Source organism: Chlamydotis macqueenii, chromosome W (genome assembly GCF_036417535.1).
Source record: "Chlamydotis macqueenii isolate bChlMac1 chromosome W, bChlMac1.mat, whole genome shotgun sequence".
In the NCBI taxonomy this organism is placed as follows: Eukaryota; Metazoa; Chordata; class Aves; order Otidiformes; family Otididae; genus Chlamydotis; species Chlamydotis macqueenii.
In genome coordinates, this window is record NC_141592.1 from 10,466,689 (window position 1) to 10,488,761 (window position 22,073).

Genomic DNA, 22,073 nt, shown 5'->3' on the forward strand with positions numbered 1-22,073 from the left:
GGTGGACCTGCTGAGGTGGACCTTTTTTCTGGAGGACCTTTTTTCTGGTGGACCTGCTGAGGTGGACCTTTTTTCTGGTGGACCTTTTTTCTGGTGGACCTGCTGAGGTGGACCTTTTTTCTGGTGGACCTGCTGAGGTGGACCTCTTTTCTGGTGGACCTTTTTTCTGGTGGACCTGCTGAGGTGGACCTTTTTTCTGGTGGACCTTTTTTCTGGTGGACCTGCTGAGGTGGACCTTTTTTCTGGTGGACCTGCTGAGGTGGAACTTTTTTTCTGCTGGACCTTTTTTCTGGTGTACCTGCTGAGGTTGACGTTTTTTTTGGTGGACCTGCTGAGGTGGACCTTTTTCTAGTGGACCTTTTTTCTGGTGGACCTGCTGAGGTGGACCTTTTTCTAGTGGACCTTTTTTCTAGTGGACCTGCTGAGGTGGACCTTTTTTCTGGTGGACCTTTTTTCTGGTGGACCTTTTTTCTGGTGGACCTGCTGAGGTGGACCTTTTTCTAGTGGACCTTTTTTCTGGTGGACCTGCTGAGGTGGACATTTTTCTAGTGGACCTTTTTTCTGGTGGACCTGCTGAGGTGGACCTTTTTTCTGGTGGACCTTTTTTCTGGTGGACCTTTTTTCTGGTGGACCTGCTGAGGTGGACCTTTTTTCTGGTGGACCTTTTTTCTGGTGGACCTGCTGAGGTGGACCTTTGTTCTGGTGGACCTTTTTTCTGGTGGACCTGCTGAGGTGGACCTTTTTTCTGGTGGACCTTTTTTCTGGTGGACCTGCTGAGGTGGACCTTTTTTTCTGGTGGACCTGCTGAGGTGGACCTGGTGAGGTGGAGCTTTTTTCTGGTGGACCTTTTTTCTGGTGGACCTGCTGAGGTGGACATTTTTTCTGGTGGACCTGCTGAGGTGGACCTTTTTTCTGGTGGACCTTTTTTCTGGTGGACCTGCTGAGGTGGACCTTTTTTCTGGTGGAACTTTTTTCTGGTGGACCTGCTCAGGTGGACCTTTTTTCTGGTGGACCTTTGTTCTGGTGGACCTTTTTTCTGGTGGACCTGCTGAGGTGGACCTTTTTTCTGGGGGACCTTTTTTCTGGTGGACCTGCTGAGGTTGACCTTTTTTTTGGTGGACCTGCTGAGGTGGACCTTTTTTCTGGTGGACATTTTTTCTGGTGTACCTGCTGAGGTGGACCTTTCTTCTGGTGGACCTGCTGAGGTGGACCTTTTTTCTGGTGGACCTTTTTTCTGGTGGACCTGCTGAGGTGGACCTTTTTTTTGGTGGACCTGCTGAGGTGGACCTTTTTTCTGGTAGACATTTTTTCTGGTGGACCTGCTGAGGTGGACCCTTTTTCTGGTGGACCTTTTTCCTGGTGGACCTGCTTAGGTCGACCTTTTTTCTGGTGGACATTTTTTCTGGTGGACCTGCTGAGGTGGACCTTTTTTTCTGGTGGACCTTTTTTCTGGTGGACCTGCTGAGGTGGACCTTTTTTCTGGTGGACCTTTTTTTCTGGTGGACCTGCTGAGGTGGACCTTTTTTCTGGTAGACCTTTTTTCTGGTGGACCTGCTGAGGTGGACCTTTTTTTCTCGTGGACCTGCTGAGGTGGACCTGCTGAGGTGGAGCTTTTTTCTGGTGGACCTTTTTTCTGGTGGACCTGCTGAGGTGTACATTTTTTCTGGTGGACCTGCTGAGGTGGACCTTTTTTCTGGTGGACCTTTTTTCTGGTGGACCTGCTGAGGTGGACCTTTTTTCTGGTGGACCTTTTTTCTGGTGGACCTGCTGAGGTGGACCTTTTTTCTGGTGGACCTGCTGAGGTGGAACTTTTTTTCTGCTGGACCTTTTTTCTGGTGGACCTGCTGAGGTTGACGTTTTTTTTGGTGGACCTGCTGAGGTGGACCTTTTTTCTGGTGGACCTTTTTTTCTGGTGGACCTGCTGAGGTGGACCTTTTTTCTGGTGGACCTTTTTTCTGGTGGACCTGCTGAGGTTGACCTTTTTTTTGGTGGACCTGCTGAGGTCGACCTTTTTTCTGGTGGACCTTTTTTCTGGTGGACCTGCTGAGGTAGACCCTTTTTCTGGTGGACCTTTTTCCTGGTGGACCTGCTGAAATGGACCCTTTTTCTGGTGGACCTTTTTTCTGGTGGACCTGCTGAGGTGGACCTTTTTTTCTGGTGGACCTGCTGAGGTGGACCTGCTGAGGTGGAGCTTTTTTCTGGTGGACCTTTTTTTTGGTGGACCTGCTGAGGTGGACCTTTTTTCTGGTGGACCTGCTGAGGTGGACCTTTTTTTCTGGTGGACCTGCTGAGGTGGACCTTTTTTCTGGTGGACCTTTTTTCTGGTGGACCTGCTGAGGTGGACCTTTTTCTGGTAGACCTTTTTTCTGGTGGACCTGCTGAGGTGGACCTTTTTTTCTGGTGGACCTGCTGAGGTGGACCTCCTGAGGTGGACCTTTGTTCTGGTGGACCTTTTTTCTGGTGGACCTGCTGAGGTGTACATTTTTTCTGGTGGACCTGCTGAGGTGGACCTTTTTTCTGGTGGACCTTTTTTCTGATGGACCTGCTGAGGTGGACCTTTTTTCTGGTGGACCTTTTTTCTGGTGGACCTGCTGAGGTGGACCTTTTTTCTGGTGGACCTTGTTTCTGGTGGACCTGCTGAGGTGGACCTTTTTTCTGGTGGACCTGCTGAGGTGGAACTTTTTTTCTGCTGGACCTTTTTTCTGGTGGACCTGCTGAGGTTGACCTTTTTTTTTGGTGGACCTGCTGAGGTGGACCTTTTTCTAGTGGACCTTTTTTCTGGTGGACCTGCTGAGGTGGACCTTTTTCTAGTGAACCTTTTTTGTAGTGGACCTGCTGAGGTGGACCTTTTTTCTGGTGGACCTTTTTTCTGGTGGACCTGCTGAGGTGGACCTTTTTTCTGGTGGACCTTTTTTCTGGTGGACCTGTTGAGGTGGACCTTTGTTCTGGTGGACCTTTTTTCTGGTGGACCTGCTGAGGTGGACCTTTGTTCTGGTGGACCTTTTTTCTGGTGGACCTGCTGAGGTGGACCTTTTTTTCTGGTGCACCTGCTGAGGTGGACCTGCTGAGGTGGAGCTTTTTTCTGGTGGACCTTTTTTTCTGGTGGACCTGCTGAGGTGGACCTTTTTTCTGGTGGACCTTTTTCCTGGTGGACCTGCTTAGGTCGACCTTTTTTCTGGTGGACATTTTTTCTGGTGGACCTGCTTAGGTGGACCTTTTTCTAGTGGACCTTTTTTCTGGTGGACCTGCTGAGGTGGACCTTTTTTCTGGTGGACCTTTTTTCTGGTGGACCTTTTTTTTGGTGGACCTGCTGAGGTGGACCTTTTTTCTGGTGGACTTTTTTTCTGGTGGACCTGCTGAGGTGGACCTTTTTTCTGGTGGACATTTTTTCTGGTGGACCTTTTTTCTGGTGGACCTCCTGAGGTGGACCTTTGTTCTGGTGGACCTTTTTTCTGGTGGACCTCCTGAGGTGGACCTTTTTTTCTGGTGGACCTTTTTTCTGGTGGACCTGCTGAGGTGGACCTTTTTTTCTGGTGGACCTGCTGAGGTGGACCTGCTGAGGTGGAGCTTTTTTCTGGTGGACCTTTTTTCTGGTGGACCTGCTGAGGTGTACATTTTTTCTGGTGGACCTGCTGAGGTGGACCTTTTTTCTGGTGGACCTTTTTTCTGGTGGACCTGCTGAGGTGGACCTTTTTTCTGGTGGACCTTTTTTCTGGCGGACCTGCTGAGGTGGACCTTTTTTCTGGTGGACCTTTTTTCTGGTGGACCTGCTGAGGTGGACCTTTTTTCTGGTGGACCTGCTGAGGTGGAACTTTTTTTCTGCTGGACCTTTTTTCTGGTGGACCTGCTGAGGTTGACCTTTTTTTTGGTGGACCTGCTGAGGTGGACCTTTTTTCTGGTGGACCTTTTTTCTGGTGGACCTGCTGAGGTTGACCTTTTTTTTTGGTGGACCTGCTGAGGTGGACCTTTTTTCTGGTGGACCTTTTTTCTGGTGGACCTGCTGAAATCGACCCTTTTTCTGGTGGACCTTTTTTCTGGTGGACCTGCTGAGGTGGACCTTTTTTCTGGTGGACCTTTTTCCTGGTGGACCTGCTTAGGTCGACCTTTTTTCTGGTGGACATTTTTTCTGGTGGACCTGCTGAGGTGGACCTTTTTCTAGTGGACCTTTTTTCTGGTGGACCTGCTGAGGTGGACCTTTTTTCTGGTGGACCTTTTTTCTGGTGGACCTTTTTTCTGGTGGACCTGCTGAGGTGGACCTTTTTTCTGGTGGACCTTTTTTCTGGTGGACCTGCTGAGGTGGACCTTTGTTCTGGTGGACCTTTTTTCTGGTGGACCTGCTGAGGTGGACCTTTTTTTCTGGTGGACCTGCTGAGGTGGACCTGCTGAGGTGGAGCTTTTTTCTGGTGGACCTTTTTTCTGGTGGACCTGCTGAGGTGGACCTTTTTTCTGGTGGACCTTTTTCCTGGTGGACCTGCTTAGGTCGACTTTTTTTCTGGTGGACATTTTTTCTGGTGGACCTGCTGAGGTGGACCTTTTTCTAGTGGACCTCTTTTCTGGTGGACCTGCTGAGGTGGACCTTTTTTCTGGTGGACCTTTTTTTCTGGTGGACCTGCTGAGGTGGACCTTTTTTCTGGTGGACCTTTTTTCTGGTGGACCTGCTGAGGTGGACCTTTGTTCTGGTGGACCTTTTTTCTGGTGGACCTCCTGAGGTGGACCTTTGTTCTGGTGGACCTTTTTTCTGGTGGACCTCCTGAGGTGGACCTTTTTTTCTGGTGGACCTGCTGAGGTGAACCTGCTGAGGTGGTGCTTTTTTCTGGTGGACCTTTTTTCTGGTGGACCTGCTGAGGTGGACATTTTTTCTGGTGGACCTGCTGAGGTGGACCTTTTTTCTGGTGGACCTTTTTTCTGGTGGACCTGCTGAGGTGGACATTTTTTCTGGTGGACCTTTTTTCTGGTGGACCTTTTTTCTGGTGGACCTGCTGAGGTGGACCTTTTTTCTGGTGGACCTTTTTTCTGGTGGACCTGCTGAGGTGGACCTTTTTTCTGGTGGACCTTTTTTCTGGTGGACCTGCTGAGGTGGACCTTTTTTCTGGTGGACCTTTTTTCTGGTGGACCTGCTGAGGTGGACCTTTTTTCTGGTGGACCTTTTTTCTGGTGGACCTGCTGAGGTGGACCTTTTTTCTGGTGGACCTGCTGAGGTGGACCTGCTGAGGTGGACCTTTTTTCTGGTAGACCTTTTTTCTCGTGGACCTGCTGAGGTGGACCTTTTTTCTGGTGGACCTGCTGAGGTGGATATTTTTTCTGGTGGACCTGCTGAGGTGGACCTTTTTTCTGGTGGACCTTTTTTCTGGTGGACCTGCTGAGGTGGATATTTTTTCTGGTGGACCTGCTGAGGTGGACCTTTTTTCTGGTGGACCTTTTTTCTGGTGGACCTGCTGAGGTGGACCTTTTTTCTGGTAGACCTTTTTTCTGGTGGACCTGCTGAGGTGGACCTTTTTTTCTGGTGGACCTGCTGAGGTGGACCTGCTGAGGTGGAGCTTTTTTCTGGTGGAACTTTTTTCTGGTGGACCTGCTGAGGTGTACATTTTTTCTGGTGGACCTGCTGAGGTGGACCTTTTTTCTGGAGGACCTTTTTTCTGGTGGACCTGCTGAGGTGGACCTTTTTTCTGGTGGACCTTTTTTCTGGTGGACCTGCTGAGGTGGACCTTTTTTCTGGTGGACCTGCTGAGGTGGACCTCTTTTCTGGTGGACCTTTTTTCTGGTGGACCTGCTGAGGTGGACCTTTTTTCTGGTGGACCTTTTTTCTGGTGGACCTGCTGAGGTGGACCTTTTTTCTGGTGGACCTGCTGAGGTGGAACTTTTTTTCTGCTGGACCTTTTTTCTGGTGTACCTGCTGAGGTTGACGTTTTTTTTGGTGGACCTGCTGAGGTGGACCTTTTTCTAGTGGACCTTTTTTCTGGTGGACCTGCTGAGGTGGACCTTTTTCTAGTGGACCTTTTTTCTAGTGGACCTGCTGAGGTGGACCTTTTTTCTGGTGGACCTTTTTTCTGGTGGACCTGCTGAGGTTGACCTTTTTTTTGGTGGACCTGCTGAGGTGGACCTTTTTTCTGGTGGACCTTTTTTCTGGTGGACCTGCTGAGGTTGACCTTTTTTTTTGGTGGACCTGCTGAGGTGGACCTTTTTTCTGGTGGACCTTTTTTCTGGTGGACCTGCTGAGGTGGACCTTTTTTCTGGTGGACCTGCTGAGGTGGAACTTTTTTTCTGCTGGACCTTTTTTCTGGTGGACCTGCTGAGGTTGACGTTTTTTTTGGTGGACCTGCTGAGGTGGACCTTTTTTCTGGTGGACCTTTTTTTCTGGTGGACCTGCTGAGGTGGACCTTTTTTCTGGTGGACCTTTTTTCTGGTGGACCTGCTGAGGTTGACCTTTTTTTTGGTGGACCTGCTGAGGTCGACCTTTTTTCTGGTGGACATTTTTTCTGGTGGACCTGCTGAGGTAGACCCTTTTTCTGGTGGACCTTTTTCCTGGTAGACCTGCTGAAATGGACCCTTTTTCTGGTGGACCTTTTTTCTGGTGGACCTGCTGAGGTGGACCTTTTTTTCTGGTGGACCTGCTGAGGTGGACCTGCTGAGGTGGAGCTTTCTTCTGGTGGACCTTTTTTTTGGTGGACCTGCTGAGGTGGACCTTTTTTCTGGTGGACCTGCTGAGGTGGACCTTTTTTTCTGGTGGACCTGCTGAGGTGGACCTTTTTTCTGGTGGACCTTTTTTCTGGTGGACATGCTGAGGTGGACCTTTTTTCTGGTAGACCTTTTTTCTGGTGGACCTGCTGAGGTGGACCTTTTTTTCTGGTGGACCTGCTGAGGTGGACCTCCTGAGGTGGACCTTTGTTCTGGTGGACCTTTTTTCTGGTGGACCTGCTGAGGTGTACATTTTTTCTGGTGGACCTGCTGAGGTGGACCTTTTTTCTGGTGGACCTTTTTTCTGATGGACCTGCTGAGGTGGACCTTTTTTTTGGTGGACCTTTTTTCTGGCGGACCTGCTGAGGTGGACCTTTTTTCTGGTGGGCCTTGTTTCTGGTGGACCTGCTGAGGTGGACCTTTTTTCTGGTGGACCTGCTGAGGTGGAACTTTTTTTCTGCTGGACCTTTTTTCTGGTGGACCTGCTGAGGTTGACCTTTTTTTTTGGTGGACCTGCTGAGGTGGACCTTTTTCTAGTGGACCTTTTTTCTGGTGGACCTGCTGAGGTGGACCTTTTTCTAGTGGACCTTTTTTCTAGTGGACCTGCTGAGGTGGACCTTTTTTCTGGTGGACCTTTTTTCTGGTGGACCTGCTGAGGTTGACCTTTTTTTTTGGTGGACCTGCTGAGGTGGACCTTTTTTCTGGTGGACCTTTTTTCTGGTGGACCTGCTGAGGTTGACCTTTTTTTTGGTGGACCTGCTGAGGTGGACCTTTTTTCTGGTGGACCTTTTTTCTGGTGGACCTGCTGAGGTTGACCTTTTTTTTGGTGGACCTGCTGAGGTGGACCTTTTTTCTGGTGGACATTTTTTCTGGTGGACCTGCTGAAATGGACCCTTTTTCTGGTGGACCTTTTTTCTGGTGGACCTGCTGAGGTGGACCTTTTTTCTGGTGGACCTTTTTCCTGGTGGACCTGCTTACGTCGACCTTTTTTCTGGTGGACATTTTTTCTGGTGGACCTGCTGAGGTGGACCTTTTTCTAGTGGACCTTTTTTCTGGTGGACCTGCTGAGGTGGACCTTTTTTCTGGTGGACCTTTTTTCTGGTGGACCTTTTTCCTGGTGGACCTGCTGAGGTGGACCTTTTTTCTGGTGGACCTTTTTTCTGGTGGACCTGCTGAGGTGGACCTTTGTTCTGGTGGACCTTTTTTCTGGTGGACCTGCTGAGGTGGACCTTTTTTTCTGGTGGACCTGCTGAGGTGGACCTGCTGAGGTGGAGCTTTTTTCTGGTGGACCTTTTTCCTGGTGGACCTGCTGAGGTGGACCTTTTTTCTGGTGGACCTTTTTCCTGGTGGACCTGCTTAGGTCGACCTTTTTTCTGGTGGACATTTTTTCTGGTGGACCTGCTGAGGTGGACCTTTTTCTAGTGGACCTCTTTTCTGGTGGACCTGCTGAGGTGGACCTTTTTTCTGGTAGACCTTTTTTCTGGTGGACCTTTTTTCTGGTGGACCTGCTGAGGTGGACCTTTTTTCTGGTGGACCTTTTTTCTGGTGGACCTGCTGAGGTGGACCTTTGTTCTGGTGGACCTTTTTTCTGGTGGACCTCCTGAGGTGGACCTTTGTTCTGGTGGACCTTTTTTCTGGTGGACCTCCTGAGGTGGACCTTTTTTTCTGGTGGACCTGCTGAGGTGAACCTGCTGAGGTGGAGCTTTTTTCTGGTGGACCTTTTTTCTGGTGGACCTGCTGAGGTGGACATTTTTTCTGGTGGACCTGCTGAGGTGGACCTTTTTTCTGGTGGACCTTTTTTCTGGTGGACCTGCTGAGGTGGACATTTTTTCTGGTGGACCTTTTTTCTGGTGGACCTTTTTTCTGGTGGACCTGCTGAGGTGGACCTTTTTTCTGGTGGACCTTTTTTCTGGTGGACCTGCTGAGGTGGACCTTTTTTCTGGTGGACCTTTTTTCTGGTGGACCTGCTGAGGTGGACCTTTTTTCTGGTGGACCTTTTTTCTGGTGGACCTGCTGAGGTGGACCTTTTTTCTGGTGGACCTTTTTTCTGGTGGACCTGCTGAGGTGGACCTTTTTACTGGTGGACCTGCTGAGGTGGACCTGCTGAGGTGGACCTTTTTTCTAATAGACCTTTTTTCTCGTGGATCTGCTGAGGTGGACCTTTTTTCTGGTGGACCTGCTGAGGTGGACCTTTTTTTTCTGGTGGACCTTTTTTCTGGTGGACCTGCTGAGGTGGACCTTTTTTCTGGTGGACCTTTTTCTGGTGGACCTGCTGAGGTGGACCTTTTTTCTGGTGGACTTTTTTTCTGGTGGACCTGCTCAGGTGGACCTTTTTTTCTGGTGGACCTTTTTTTCTGGTGGACCTGCTGAGGTGGACCTTTTTTCTGGTGGACCTTTTTTCTGGTGGACCTTTTTTCTGGTGGACCTGCTGAGGTGGACATTTTTCTAGTGGACCTTTTTTCTGGTGGACCTGCTGAGGTGGATATTTTTTCTGGTGGACCTGCTGAGGTGGACCTTTTTTCTGGTGGACCTTTTTTCTGGTGGACCTGCTGAGGTGGACCTTTTTTCTGGTAGACCTTTTTTCTGGTGGACCTGCTGAGGTGGACCTTTTTTTCTGGTGGACCTGCTGAGGTGGACCTGCTGAGGTGGAGCTTTTTTCTGGTGGAACTTTTTTCTGGTGGACCTGCTGAGGTGTACATTTTTTCTGGTGGACCTGCTGAGGTGGACCTTTTTTCTGGAGGACCTTTTTTCTGGTGGACCTGCTGAGGTGGACCTTTTTTCTGGTGGACCTTTTTTCTGGTGGACCTGCTGAGGTGGACCTTTTTTCTGGTGGACCTGCTGAGGTGGACCTCTTTTCTGGTGGACCTTTTTTCTGGTGGACCTGCTGAGGTGGACCTTTTTTCTGGTGGACCTTTTTTCTGGTGGACCTGCTGAGGTGGACCTTTTTTCTGGTGGACCTGCTGAGGTGGAACTTTTTTTCTGCTGGACCTTTTTTCTGGTGTACCTGCTGAGGTTGACGTTTTTTTTGGTGGACCTGCTGAGGTGGACCTTTTTCTAGTGGACCTTTTTTCTGGTGGACCTGCTGAGGTGGACCTTTTTCTAGTGGACCTTTTTTCTAGTGGACCTGCTGAGGTGGACCTTTTTTCTGGTGGACCTTTTTTCTGGTGGACCTGCTGAGGTTGACCTTTTTTTTGGTGGACCTGCTGAGGTGGACCTTTTTTCTGGTGGACCTTTTTTCTGGTGGACCTGCTGAGGTTGACCTTTTTTTTTGGTGGACCTGCTGAGGTGGACCTTTTTTCTGGTGGACATTTTTTCTGGTGGACCTGCTGAAATGGACCCTTTTTCTGGTGGACCTTTTTTCTGGTGGACCTGCTGAGGTGGACCTTTTTTCTGGTGGACCTTTTTCCTGGTGGACCTGCTTAGGTCGACCTTTTTTCTGGTGTACATTTTTTCTGGTGGACCTGCTGAGGTGGACCTTTTTCTAGTGGACCTTTTTTCTGGTGGACCTGCTGAGGTGGACCTTTTTTCTGGTGGACCTTTTTTCTGGTGGACCTTTTTTCTGGTGGACCTGCTGAGGTGGACCTTTTTTCTGGTGGACCTTTTTTCTGGTGGACCTGCTGAGGTGGACCTTTGTTCTGGTGGACCTTTTTTCTGGTGGACCTGCTGAGGTGGACCTTTTTTTCTGGTGGACCTGCTGAGGTGGACCTGCTGAGGTGGAGCTTTTTTCTGGTGGACCTTTTTTCTGGTGGACCTGCTGAGGTGGACCTTTTTTCTGGTGGACCTTTTTCCTGGTGGACCTGCTTAGGTCGACCTTTTTTCTGGTGGACATTTTTTCTGGTGGACCTGCTGAGGTGGACCTTTTTCTAGTGGACCTCTTTTCTGGTGTACCTGCTGAGGTGGACCTTTTTTCTGGTAGACCTTTTTTCTGGTGGACCTTTTTTCTGGTGGACCTGCTGAGGTGGACCTTTTTTCTGGTGGACCTTTTTTCTGGTGGACCTGCTGAGGTGGACCTTTGTTCTGGTGGACCTTTTTTCTGGTGGACCTCCTGAGGTGGACCTTTGTTCTGCTGGACCTTTTTTCTGGTGGACCTCCTGAGGTGGACCTTTTTTTCTGGTGGACCTGCTGAGGTGAACCTGCTGAGGTGGAGCTTTTTTCTGGTGGACCTTTTTTCTGGTGGACCTGCTGAGGTGGACCTTTTTTCTGGTGGACCTGCTGAGGTGGACCTTTTTTCTGGTGGACCTTTTTTCTGGTGGACCTGCTGAGGTGGACATTTTTTCTGGTGGACCTTTTTTCTGGTGGACCTTTTTTCTGGTGGACCTGCTGAGGTGGACCTTTTTTCTGGTGGACCTTTTTTCTGGTGGACCTGCTGAGGTGGACCTTTTTTCTGGTGGACCTTTTTTCTGGTGGACCTGCTGAGGTGGACATTTTTTCTGGTGGACCTTTTTTCTGGTGGACCTGCTGAGGTGGACCTTTTTTCTGGTGGACCTTTTTTCTGGTGGACCTGCTGAGGTGGACCTTTTTTCTGGTGGACCTGCTGAGGTGGACCTGCTGAGGTGGAGCTTTTTTCTAATAGACCTTTTTTCTCGTGGACCTGCTGAGGTGGACCTTTTTTCTGGTGGACCTGCTGAGGTGGACCTTTTTTTTCTGGTGGACCTTTTTTCTGGTGGACCTGCTGAGGTGGACCTTTTTTCTGGTGGACCTTTTTCTGGTGGACCTGCTGAGGTGGACCTTTTTTCTGGTGGACTTTTTTTCTGGTGGACCTGCTCAGGTGGACCTTTTTTTCTGGTGGACCTTTTTTTCTGGTGGACCTGCTGAGGTGGACCTTTTTTCTGGTGGACCTTTTTTCTGGTGGACCTTTTTTCTGGTGGACCTGCTTAGGTGGACCTTTTTCTAGTGGACCTTTTTTCTGGTGGACCTGCTGAGGTGGACATTTTTCTAGTGGACCTTTTTTCTGGTGGACCTGCTGAGGTGGATATTTTTTCTGGTGGACCTGCTGAGGTGGACCTTTTTTCTGGTGGACCTTTTTTCTGGTGGACCTGCTGAGGTGGACCTTTTTTCTGGTGGAACTTTTTTCTGGTGGACCTGCTGAGGTGGACCTTTTTTCTGGTAGACCTTTTTTCTGGTGGACCTGCTGAGGTGGACCTTTTTTTCTGGTGGACCTGCTGAGGTGGACCTGCTGAGGTGGAGCTTTTTTCTGGTGGACCTTTTTTCTGGTGGACCTGCTGAGGTGTACATTTTTTCTGGTGGACCTGCTGAGGTGGACCTTTTTTCTGGTGGACCTTTTTTCTGGTGGACCTGCTGAGGTGGACCTTTTTTCTGGTGGACCTTTTTTCTGGCGGACCTGCTGAGGTGGACCTTTTTTCTGGTGGACCTTTTTTCTGGTGGACCTGCTGAGGTGGACCTTTTTTCTGGTGGACCTGCTGAGGTGGAACTTTTTTTCTGCTGGACCTTTTTTCTGGTGGACCTGCTGAGGTTGACCTTTTTTTTGGTGGACCTGCTGAGGTGGACCTTTTTTCTGGTGGACCTTTTTTCTGGTGGACCTGCTGAGGTTGACCTTTTTTTTGGTGGACCTGCTGAGGTGGACCTTTTTTCTGGTGGACCTTTTTTCTGGTGGACCTGCTGAAATCGACCCTTTTTCTGGTGGACCTTTTTTCTGGTGGACCTGCTGAGGTGGACCTTTTTTCTGGTGGACCTTTTTCCTGGTGGACCTGCTGAGGTGGACCTTTTTTCTGGTGGACATTTTTTCTGGTGGACCTGCTGAGGTGGACCTTTTTCTAGTGGACCTTTTTTCTGGTGGACCTGCTGAGGTGGACCTTTTTTCTGGTGGACCTTTTTTCTGGTGGACCTTTTTTCTGGTGGACCTGCTGAGGTGGACCTTTTTTCTGGTGGACCTTTTTTCTGGTGGACCTGCTGAGGTGGACCTTTGTTCTGGTGGACCTTTTTTCTGGTGGACCTGCTGAGGTGGACCTTTTTTTCTGGTGGACCTGCTGAGGTGGACCTGCTGAGGTGGAGCTTTTTTCTGGTGGACCTTTTTTCTGGTGGACCTGCTGAGGTGGACCTTTTTTCTGGTGGACCTTTTTTCTGGTGGACCTGCTGAGGTGGACCTTTTTTGTGGTAGACCTTTTTTCTGGTGGACCTGCTGAGGTGGACCTTTTTTTCTGGTGGACCTGCTGAGGTGGACCTGCTGAGGTGGAGCTTTTTTCTGGTGGACCTTTTTTCTGGTGGACCTGCTGAGGTGTACATTTTTTCTGGTGGACCTGCTGAGGTGGACCTTTTTTCTGGTGGACCTTTTTTCTGGTGGACCTGCTGAGGTGGACCTTTTTTCTGGTGGACCTTTTTTCTGGCGGACCTGCTGAGGTGGACCTTTTTTCTGGTGGACCTTTTTTCTGGTGGACCTGCTGAGGTGGACCTTTTTTCTGGTGGACCTGCTGAGGTGGAACTTTTTTTCTGCTGGACCTTTTTTCTGGTGGACCTGCTGAGGTTGACCTTTTTTTTGGTGGACCTGCTGAGGTGGACCTTTTTTCTGGTGGACCTTTTTTCTGGTGGACCTGCTGAGGTTGACCTTTTTTTTGGTGGACCTGCTGAGGTGGACCTTTTTTCTGGTGGACCTTTTTTCTGGTGGACCTGCTGAAATCGACCCTTTTTCTGGTGGACCTTTTTTCTGGTGGACCTGCTGAGGTGGACCTTTTTTCTGGTGGACCTTTTTCCTGGTGGACCTGCTTAGGTCGACCTTTTTTCTGGTGGACATTTTTTCTGGTGGACCTGCTGAGGTGGACCTTTTTCTAGTGGACCTTTTTTCTGGTGGACCTGCTGAGGTGGACCTTTTTTCTGGTGGACCTTTTTTCTGGTGGACCTTTTTTCTGGTGGACCTGCTGAGGTGGACCTTTTTTCTGGTGGACCTTTTTTCTGGTGGACCTGCTGAGGTGGACCTTTGTTCTGGTGGACCTTTTTTCTGGTGGACCTGCTGAGGTGGACCTTTTTTTCTGGTGGACCTGCTGAGGTGGACCTGCTGAGGTGGAGCTTTTTTCTGGTGGACCTTTTTTCTGGTGGACCTGCTGAGGTGGACCTTTTTTCTGGTGGACCTTTTTCCTGGTGGACCTGCTTAGGTCGACCTTTTTTCTGGTGGACATTTTTTCTGGTGGACCTGCTGAGGTGGACCTTTTTCTAGTGGACCTCTTTTCTGGTGGACCTGCTGAGGTGGACCTTTTTTCTGGTGGACCTTTTTTCTGGTGGACCTGCTGAGGTGGACCTTTTTTCTGGTGGACCTTTTTTCTGGTGGACCTGCTGAGGTGGACCTTTGTTCTGGTGGACCTTTTTTCTGGTGGACCTCCTGAGGTGGACCTTTGTTCTGGTGGACCTTTTTTCTGGTGGACCTCCTGAGGTGGACCTTTTTTTCTGGTGGACCTGCTGAGGTGAACCTGCTGAGGTGGAGCTTTTTTCTGGTGGACCTTTTTTCTGGTGGACCTGCTGAGGTGGACATTTTTTCTGGTGGACCTGCTGAGGTGGACCTTTTTTCTGGTGGACCTTTTTTCTGGTGGACCTGCTGAGGTGGACATTTTTTCTGGTGGACCTTTTTTCTGGTGGACCTTTTTTCTGGTGGACCTGCTGAGGTGGACCTTTTTTCTGGTGGACCTTTTTTCTGGTGGACCTGCTGAGGTGGACCTTTTTTCTGGTGGACCTTTTTTCTGGTGGACCTGCTGAGGTGGACCTTTTTTCTGGTGGACCTTTTTTCTGGTGGACCTGCTGAGGTGGACCTTTTTTCTGGTGGACCTTTTTTCTGGTGGACCTGCTGAGGTGGACCTTTTTTCTGGTGGACCTGCTGAGGTGGACCTGCTGAGGTGGACCTTTTTTCTGGTAGACCTTTTTTCTCGTGGACCTGCTGAGGTGGACCTTTTTTCTGGTGGACCTGCTGAGGTAGACCTTTTTTTTCTGGTGGACCTTTTTTCTGGTGGACCTGCTGAGGTGGACCTTTTTTCTGGTGGACCTTTTTTCTGGTGGACCTGCTGAGGTGGACCTTTTTTCTGGTGGACTTTTTTTCTGGTGGACCTGCTCAGGTGGACCTTTTTTTCTGGTGGACCTTTTTTTCTGGTGGACCTGCTGAGGTGGACCTTTTTTCTGGTGGACCTTTTTTCTGGTGGACCTTTTTTCTGGTGGACCTGCTGAGGTGGACCTTTTTCTAGTGGACCTTTTTTCTGGTGGACCTGCTGAGGTGGACATTTTTCTAGTGGACCTTTTTTCTGGTGGACCTGGTGAGGTGGATATTTTTTCTGGTGGACCTGCTGAGGTGGACCTTTTTTCTGGTGGACCTTTTTTCTGGTGGACCTGCTGAGGTGGACCTTTTTTCTGGTGGAACTTTTTTCTGGTGGACCTGCTGAGGTGGACCTTTTTTCTGGTAGACCTTTTTTCTGGTGGACCTGCTGAGGTGGACCTTTTTTCTGGTGGACCTTTTTTCTGGTGGACCTGCTGAAATCGACCCTTTTTCTGGTGGACCTTTTTTCTGGTGGACCTGCTGAGGTGGACCTTTTTTCTGGTGGACCTTTTTCCTGGTGGACCTGCTTAGGTCGACCTTTTTTCTGGTGGACATTTTTTCTGGTGGACCTGCTGAGGTGGACCTTTTTCTAGTGGACCTTTTTTCTGGTGGACCTGCTGAGGTGGACCTTTTTTCTGGTGGACCTTTTTTCTGGTGGACCTTTTTTCTGGTGGACCTGCTGAGGTGGACCTTTTTTCTGGTGGACCTTTTTTCTGGTGGACCTGCTGAGGTGGACCTTTGTTCTGGTGGACCTTTTTTCTGGTGGACCTGCTGAGGTGGACCTTTTTTTCTGGTGGACCTGCTGAGGTGGACCTGCTGAGGTGGAGCTTTTTTCTGGTGGACCTTTTTTCTGGTGGACCTGCTGAGGTGGACCTTTTTTCTGGTGGACCTTTTTCCTGGTGGACCTGCTTAGGTCGACCTTTTTTCTGGTGGACATTTTTTCTGGTGGACCTGCTGAGGTGGACCTTTTTCTAGTGGACCTCTTTTCTGGTGGACCTGCTGAGGTGGACCTTTTTTCTGGTGGACCTTTTTTCTGGTGGACCTGCTGAGGTGGACCTTTTTTCTGGTGGACCTGCTGAGGTGGACCTTTGTTCTGGTGGACCTTTTTTCTGGTGGACCTGCTGAGGTGGACCTTTGTTCTGGTGGACCTTTTTTCTGGTGGACCTCCTGAGGTGGACCTTTTTTTCTGGTGGACCTGCTGAGGTGAACCTGCTGAGGTGGAGCTTTTTTCTGGTGGACCTTTTTTCTGGTGGACCTGCTGAGGTGGACATTTTTTCTGGTGGACCTGCTGAGGTGGACCTTTTTTCTGGTGGACCTTTTTTCTGGTGGACCTGCTGAGGTGGACATTTTTTCTGGTGGACATTTTTTCTGGTGGACCTTTTTTCTGGTGGACCTGCTGAGGTGGACCTTTTTTCTGGTGGACCTTTTTTCTGGTGGACCTGCTGAGGTGGACCTTTTTTCTGGTAGACCTTTTTTCTGGTGGACCTGCTGAGGTGGACCTTTTTTCTGGTGGACCTGCTGAGGTGGACCTGCTGAGGTGGACCTTTTTTCTGGTAGACCTTTTTTCTCGTGGACCTGCTGAGGTGGACCTTTTTTCTGGTGGACCTGCTGAGGTGGACCTTTTTTTTCTGGTGGACCTTTTTTCTGGTGGACCTGCTGAGGTGGACCTTTTTTCTGGTGGACCTTTTTTCTGGTGGACCTGCTGAGGTGGACCTTTTTTCTGGTGGACTTTTTTTCTGGTGGACCTGCTGAGGTGGACCTTTTTTTCTGGTGGACCTGCTGAGGTGGACCTGCTGAGGTGGACCTTTGTTCTGGTGGACCTTTTTTCTGGTGGACCTCCTGAGGTGGACCTTTTTTTCTGGTGGACCTGCTGAGGTGAACCTGCTGAGGTGGAGCTTTTTTCTGGTGGACCTTTTTTCTGGTGGACCTGCTGAGGTGGACATTTTTTCTGGTGGACCTGCTGAGGTGGACCTTTTTTCTGGTGGACCTTTTTTCTGGTGGACCTGCTGAGGTGGACATTTTTTCTGGTGGACATTTTTTCTGGTGGACCTTTTTTCTGGTGGACCTGCTGAGGTGGACCTTTTTTCTGGTGGACCTTTTTTCTGGTGGACCTGCTGAGGTGGACCTTTTTTCTGGTAGACCTTTTTTCTGGTGGACCTGCTGAGGTGGACCTTTTTTCTGGTGGACCTGCTGAGGTGGACCTGCTGAGGTGGACCTTTTTTCTGGTAGACCTTTTTTCTCGTGGACCTGCTGAGGTGGACCTTTTTTCTGGTGGACCTGCTGAGGTGGACCTTTTTTTTCTGGTGGACCTTTTTTCTGGTGGACCTGCTGAGGTGGACCTTTTTTCTGGTGGACCTTTTTTCTGGTGGACCTGCTGAGGTGGACCTTTTTTCTGGTGGACTTTTTTTCTGGTGGACCTGCTGAGGTGGACCTTTTTTTCTGGTGGACCTGCTGAGGTGGACCTGCTGAGGTGGAGCTTTTTTCTGGTGGACCTTTTTTCTGGTGGACCTGCTGAGGTGGACCTTTTTTCTGGTGGATCTTTTTCCTGGTGGACCTGCTTAGGTCGACCTTTTTTCTGGTGGACATTTTTTCTGGTGGACCTGCTGAGGTGGACCTTTTTCTAGTGGACCTCTTTTCTGGTGGACCTGCTGAGGTGGACCTTTTTTCTGGTGGACCTTTTTTCTGGTGGACCTGCTGAGGTGGACCTTTTTTCTGGTGGACCTTTTTTCTGGTGGACCTGCTGAGGTGGACCTTTGTTCTGGTGGACCTTTTTTCTGGTGGACCTCCTGAGGTGGACCTTTGTTCTGGTGGACCTTTTTTCTGGTGGACCTCCTGAGGTGGACCTTTTTTTCTGGTGGACCTGCTGAGGTGAACCTGCTGAGGTGGAGCTTTTTTCTGGTGGACCTTTTTTCTGGTGGACCTGCTGAGGTGGACATTTTTTCTGGTGGACCTGCTGAGGTGGACCTTTTTTCTGGTGGACCTTTTTTCTGGTGGACCTGCTGAGGTGGACATTTTTTCTGGTGGACCTTTTTTCTGGTGGACCTTTTTTCTGGTGGACCTGCTGAGGTGGACCTTTTTTCTGGTGGACCTTTTTTCTGGTGGACCTGCTGAGGTGGACCTTTTTTCTGGTGGACCTTTTTTCTGGTGGACCTGCTGAGGTGGACCTTTTTTCTGGTGGACCTTTTTTCTGGTGGACCTGCTGAGGTGGACCTTTTTTCTGGTGGACCTTTTTTCTGGTGGACCTGCTGAGGTGGACCTTTTTTCTGGTGGACCTGCTGAGGTGGACCTGCTGAGGTGGACCTTTTTTCTGGTAGACCTTTTTTCTCGTGGACCTGCTGAGGTGGACCTTTTTTCTGGTGGACCTGCTGAGGTGGACCTTTTTTTTCTGGTGGACCTTTTTTCTGGTGGACCTGCTGAGGTGGACCTTTTTTCTGGTGGACCTTTTTTCTGGTGGACCTGCTGAGGTGGACCTTTTTTCTGGTGGACTTTTTTTCTGGTGGACCTGCTCAGGTGGACCTTTTTTTCTGGTGGACCTTTTTTTCTGGTGGACCTGCTGAGGTGGACCTTTTTTCTGGTGGACCTTTTTTCTGGTGGACCTGCTGAGGTGGACCTTTTTCTAGTGGACCTTTTTTCTGGTGGACCTGCTGAGGTGGACATTTTTCTAGTGGACCTTTTTTCTGGTGGACCTGGTGAGGTGGATATTTTTTCTGGTGGACCTGCTGAGGTGGACCTTTTTTCTGGTGGACCTTTTTTCTGGTGGACCTGCTGAGGTGGACCTTTTTTCTGCTGGAACTTTTTTCTGGTGGACCTGCTGAGGTGGACCTTTTTTCTGGTAGACCTTTTTTCTGGTGGACCTGCTGAGGTGGACCTTTTTTCTGGTGGACCTTTTTTCTGGTGGACCTGCTGAAATCGACCCTTTTTCTGGTGGACCTTTTTTCTGGTGGACCTGCTGAGGTGGACCTTTTTTCTGGTGGACCTTTTTCCTGGTGGACCTGCTTAGGTCGACCTTTTTTCTGGTGGACATTTTTTCTGGTGGACCTGCTGAGGTGGACCTTTTTCTAGTGGACCTTTTTTCTGGTGGACCTGCTGAGGTGGACCTTTTTTCTGGTGGACCTTTTTTCTGGTGGACCTTTTTTCTGGTGGACCTGCTGAGGTGGACCTTTTTTCTGGTGGACCTTTTTTCTGGTGGACCTGCTGAGGTGGACCTTTGTTCTGGTGGACCTTTTTTCTGGTGGACCTGCTGAGGTGGACCTTTTTTTCTGGTGGACCTGCTGAGGTGGACCTGCTGAGGTGGAGCTTTTTTCTGGTGGACCTTTTTTCTGGTGGACCTGCTGAGGTGGACCTTTTTTCTGGTGGACCTTTTTCCTGGTGGACCTGCTTAGGTCGACCTTTTTTCTGGTGGACATTTTTTCTGGTGGACCTGCTGAGGTGGACCTTTTTCTAGTGGACCTCTTTTCTGGTGGACCTGCTGAGGTGGACCTTTTTTCTGGTGGACCTTTTTTCTGGTGGACCTGCTGAGGTGGACCTTTTTTCTGGTGGACCTGCTGAGGTGGACCTTTTTTCTGGTGGACCTGCTGAGGTGGACCTTTGTTCTGGTGGACCTTTTTTCTGGTGGACCTCCTGAGGTGGACCTTTGTTCTGGTGGACCTTTTTTCTGGTGGACCTCCTGAGGTGGACCTTTTTTTCTGGTGGACCTGCTGAGGTGAACCTGCTGAGGTGGAGCTTTTTTCTGGTGGACCTTTTTTCTGGTGGACCTGCTGAGGTGGACATTTTTTCTGGTGGACCTGCTGAGGTGGACATTTTTTCTCGTGGACCTTTTTTCTGGTGGACCTGCTGAGGTGGACATTTTTTCTGGTGGACCTTTTTTCTGGTGGACCTTTTTTCTGGTGGACCTGCTGAGGTGGACCTTTTTTCTGGTGGACCTTTTTTCTGGTGGACCTGCTGAGGTGGACCTTTTTTCTGGTGGACCTTTTTTCTGGTGGACCTGCTGAGGTGGACCTTTTTTCTGGTGGACCTTTTTTCTGGTGGACCTGCTGAGGTGGACCTTTTTTCTGGTGGACCTTTTTTCTGGTGGACCTGCTGAGGTGGACCTTTTTTCTGGTGGACCTGCTGAGGTGGACCTGCTGAGGTGGACCTTTTTTCTGGTAGACCTTTTTTCTCGTGGACCTGCTGAGGTGGACCTTTTTTCTGGTGGACCTGCTGAGGTGGACCTTTTTTTTCTGGTGGACCTTTTTTCTGGTGGACCTGCTGAGGTGGACCTTTTTTCTGGTGGACCTTTTTTCTGGTGGACCTGCTGAGGTGGACCTTTTTTCTGGTGGACTTTTTTTCTGGTGGACCTGCTCAGGTGGACCTTTTTTTCTGGTGGACCTTTTTTTCTGGTGGACCTTTTTTTCTGGTGGACCTGCTGAGGTGGACCTTTTTTCTGGTGGACCTTTTTTCTGGTGGACCTTTTTTCTGGTGGACCTGCTGAGGTGGACCTTTTTCTAGTGGACCTTTTTTCTGGTGGACCTGCTGAGGTGGACATTTTTCTAGTGGACCTTTTTTCTGGTGGACCTGCTGAGGTGGATATTTTTTCTGGTGGACCTGCTGAGGTGGACCTTTTTTCTGGTGGACCTTTTTTCTGGTGGACCTGCTGAGGTGGACCTTTTTTCTGGTGGAACTTTTTTCTGGTGGACCTGCTGAGGTGGACCTTTTTTCTGGTAGACCTTTTTTCTGGTGGACCTGCTGAGGTGGACCTTTTTTTCTGGTGGACCTGCTGAGGTGGACCTGCTGAGGTGGAGCTTTTTTCTGGTGGACCTTTTTTCTGGTGGACCTGCTGAGGTGTACATTTTTTCTGGTGGACCTGCTGAGGTGGACCTTTTTTCTGGTGGACCTTTTTTCTGGTGGACCTGCTGAGGTGGACCTTTTTTCTGGTGGACCTTTTTTCTGGTGGACCTGCTGAGGTGGACCTTTTTTCTGGTGGACCTGCTGAGGTGGAACTTTTTTTCTGCTGGACCTTTTTTCTGGTGGACCTGCTGAGGTTGACTTTTTTTTTGGTGGACCTGCTGAGGTGGACCTTTTTTCTGGTGGACCTTTTTTTCTGGTGGACCTGCTGAGGTGGACCTTTTTTCTGGTGGACCTTTTTTCTGGTGGACCTGCTGAGGTTGACCTTTTTTTTGGTGGACCTGCTGAGGTCGACCTTTTTTCTGGTGGACATTTTTTCCGGTGGACCTGCTGAGGTAGACCCTTTTTCTGGTGGACCTTTTTCCTGGTGGACCTGCTGAAATGGACCCTTTTTCTGGTGGACCTTTTTTCTGGTGGACCTGCTGAGGTGGACCTTTTTTTCTGGTGGACCTGCTGAGGTGGACCTGCTGAGGTGGAGCTTTCTTCTGGTGGACCTTTTTTTTGGTGGACCTGCTGAGGTGGACCTTTTTTCTGGTGGACCTGCTGAGGTGGACCTTTTTTTCTGGTGGACCTGCTGAGGTGGACCTTTTTTCTGGTGGACCTTTTTTCTGGTGGACCTGCTGAGGTGGACCTTTTTTCTGGTAGACCTTTTTTCTGGTGGACCTGCTGAGGTGGACCTTTTTTTCTGGTGGACCTGCTGAGGTGGACCTCCTGAGGTGGACCTTTGTTCTGGTGGACCTTTTTTCTGGTGGACCTGCTGAGGTGTACATTTTTTCTGGTGGACCTGCTGAGGTGGACTTTTTTCTGGTGGACCTTTTTTCTGGTGGACCTGCTGAGGTGGAACTTTTTTTCTGCTGGACCTTTTTTCTGGTGGACCTGCTGAGGTTGACCTTTTTTTTTGGTGGACCTGCTGAGGTGGACCTTTTTCTAGTGGACCTTTTTTCTGGTGGACCTGCTGAGGTGGACCTTTTTCTAGTGGACCTTTTTTGTAGTGGACCTGCTGAGGTGGACCTTTTTTCTGGTGGACCTTTTTTCTGGTGGACCTTTTTTCTGGTGGACCTGCTGAGGTGGACCTTTTTTCTGGTGGACCTTTTTTCTGGTGGACCTGTTGAGGTGGACCTTTGTTCTGGTGGACCTTTTTTCTGGTGGACCTGCTGAGGTGGACCTTTGTTCTGGTGGACCTTTTTTCTGGTTGACCTGCTGAGGTGGACCTTTTTTTCTGGTGCACCTGCTGAGGTGGACCTGCTGAGGTGGAGCTTTTTTCTGGTGGACCTTTTTTTCTGGTGGACCTGCTGAGGTGGACCTTTTTTCTGGTGGACCTTTTTCCTGGTGGACCTGCTTAGGTCGACCTTTTTTCTGGTGGACATTTTTTCTGGTGGACCTGCTGAGGTGGACCTTTTTCTAGTGGACCTTTTTTCTGGTGGACCTGCTGAGGTGGACCTTTTTTCTGGTGGACCTTTTTTCTGGTGGACCTTTTTTTTGGTGG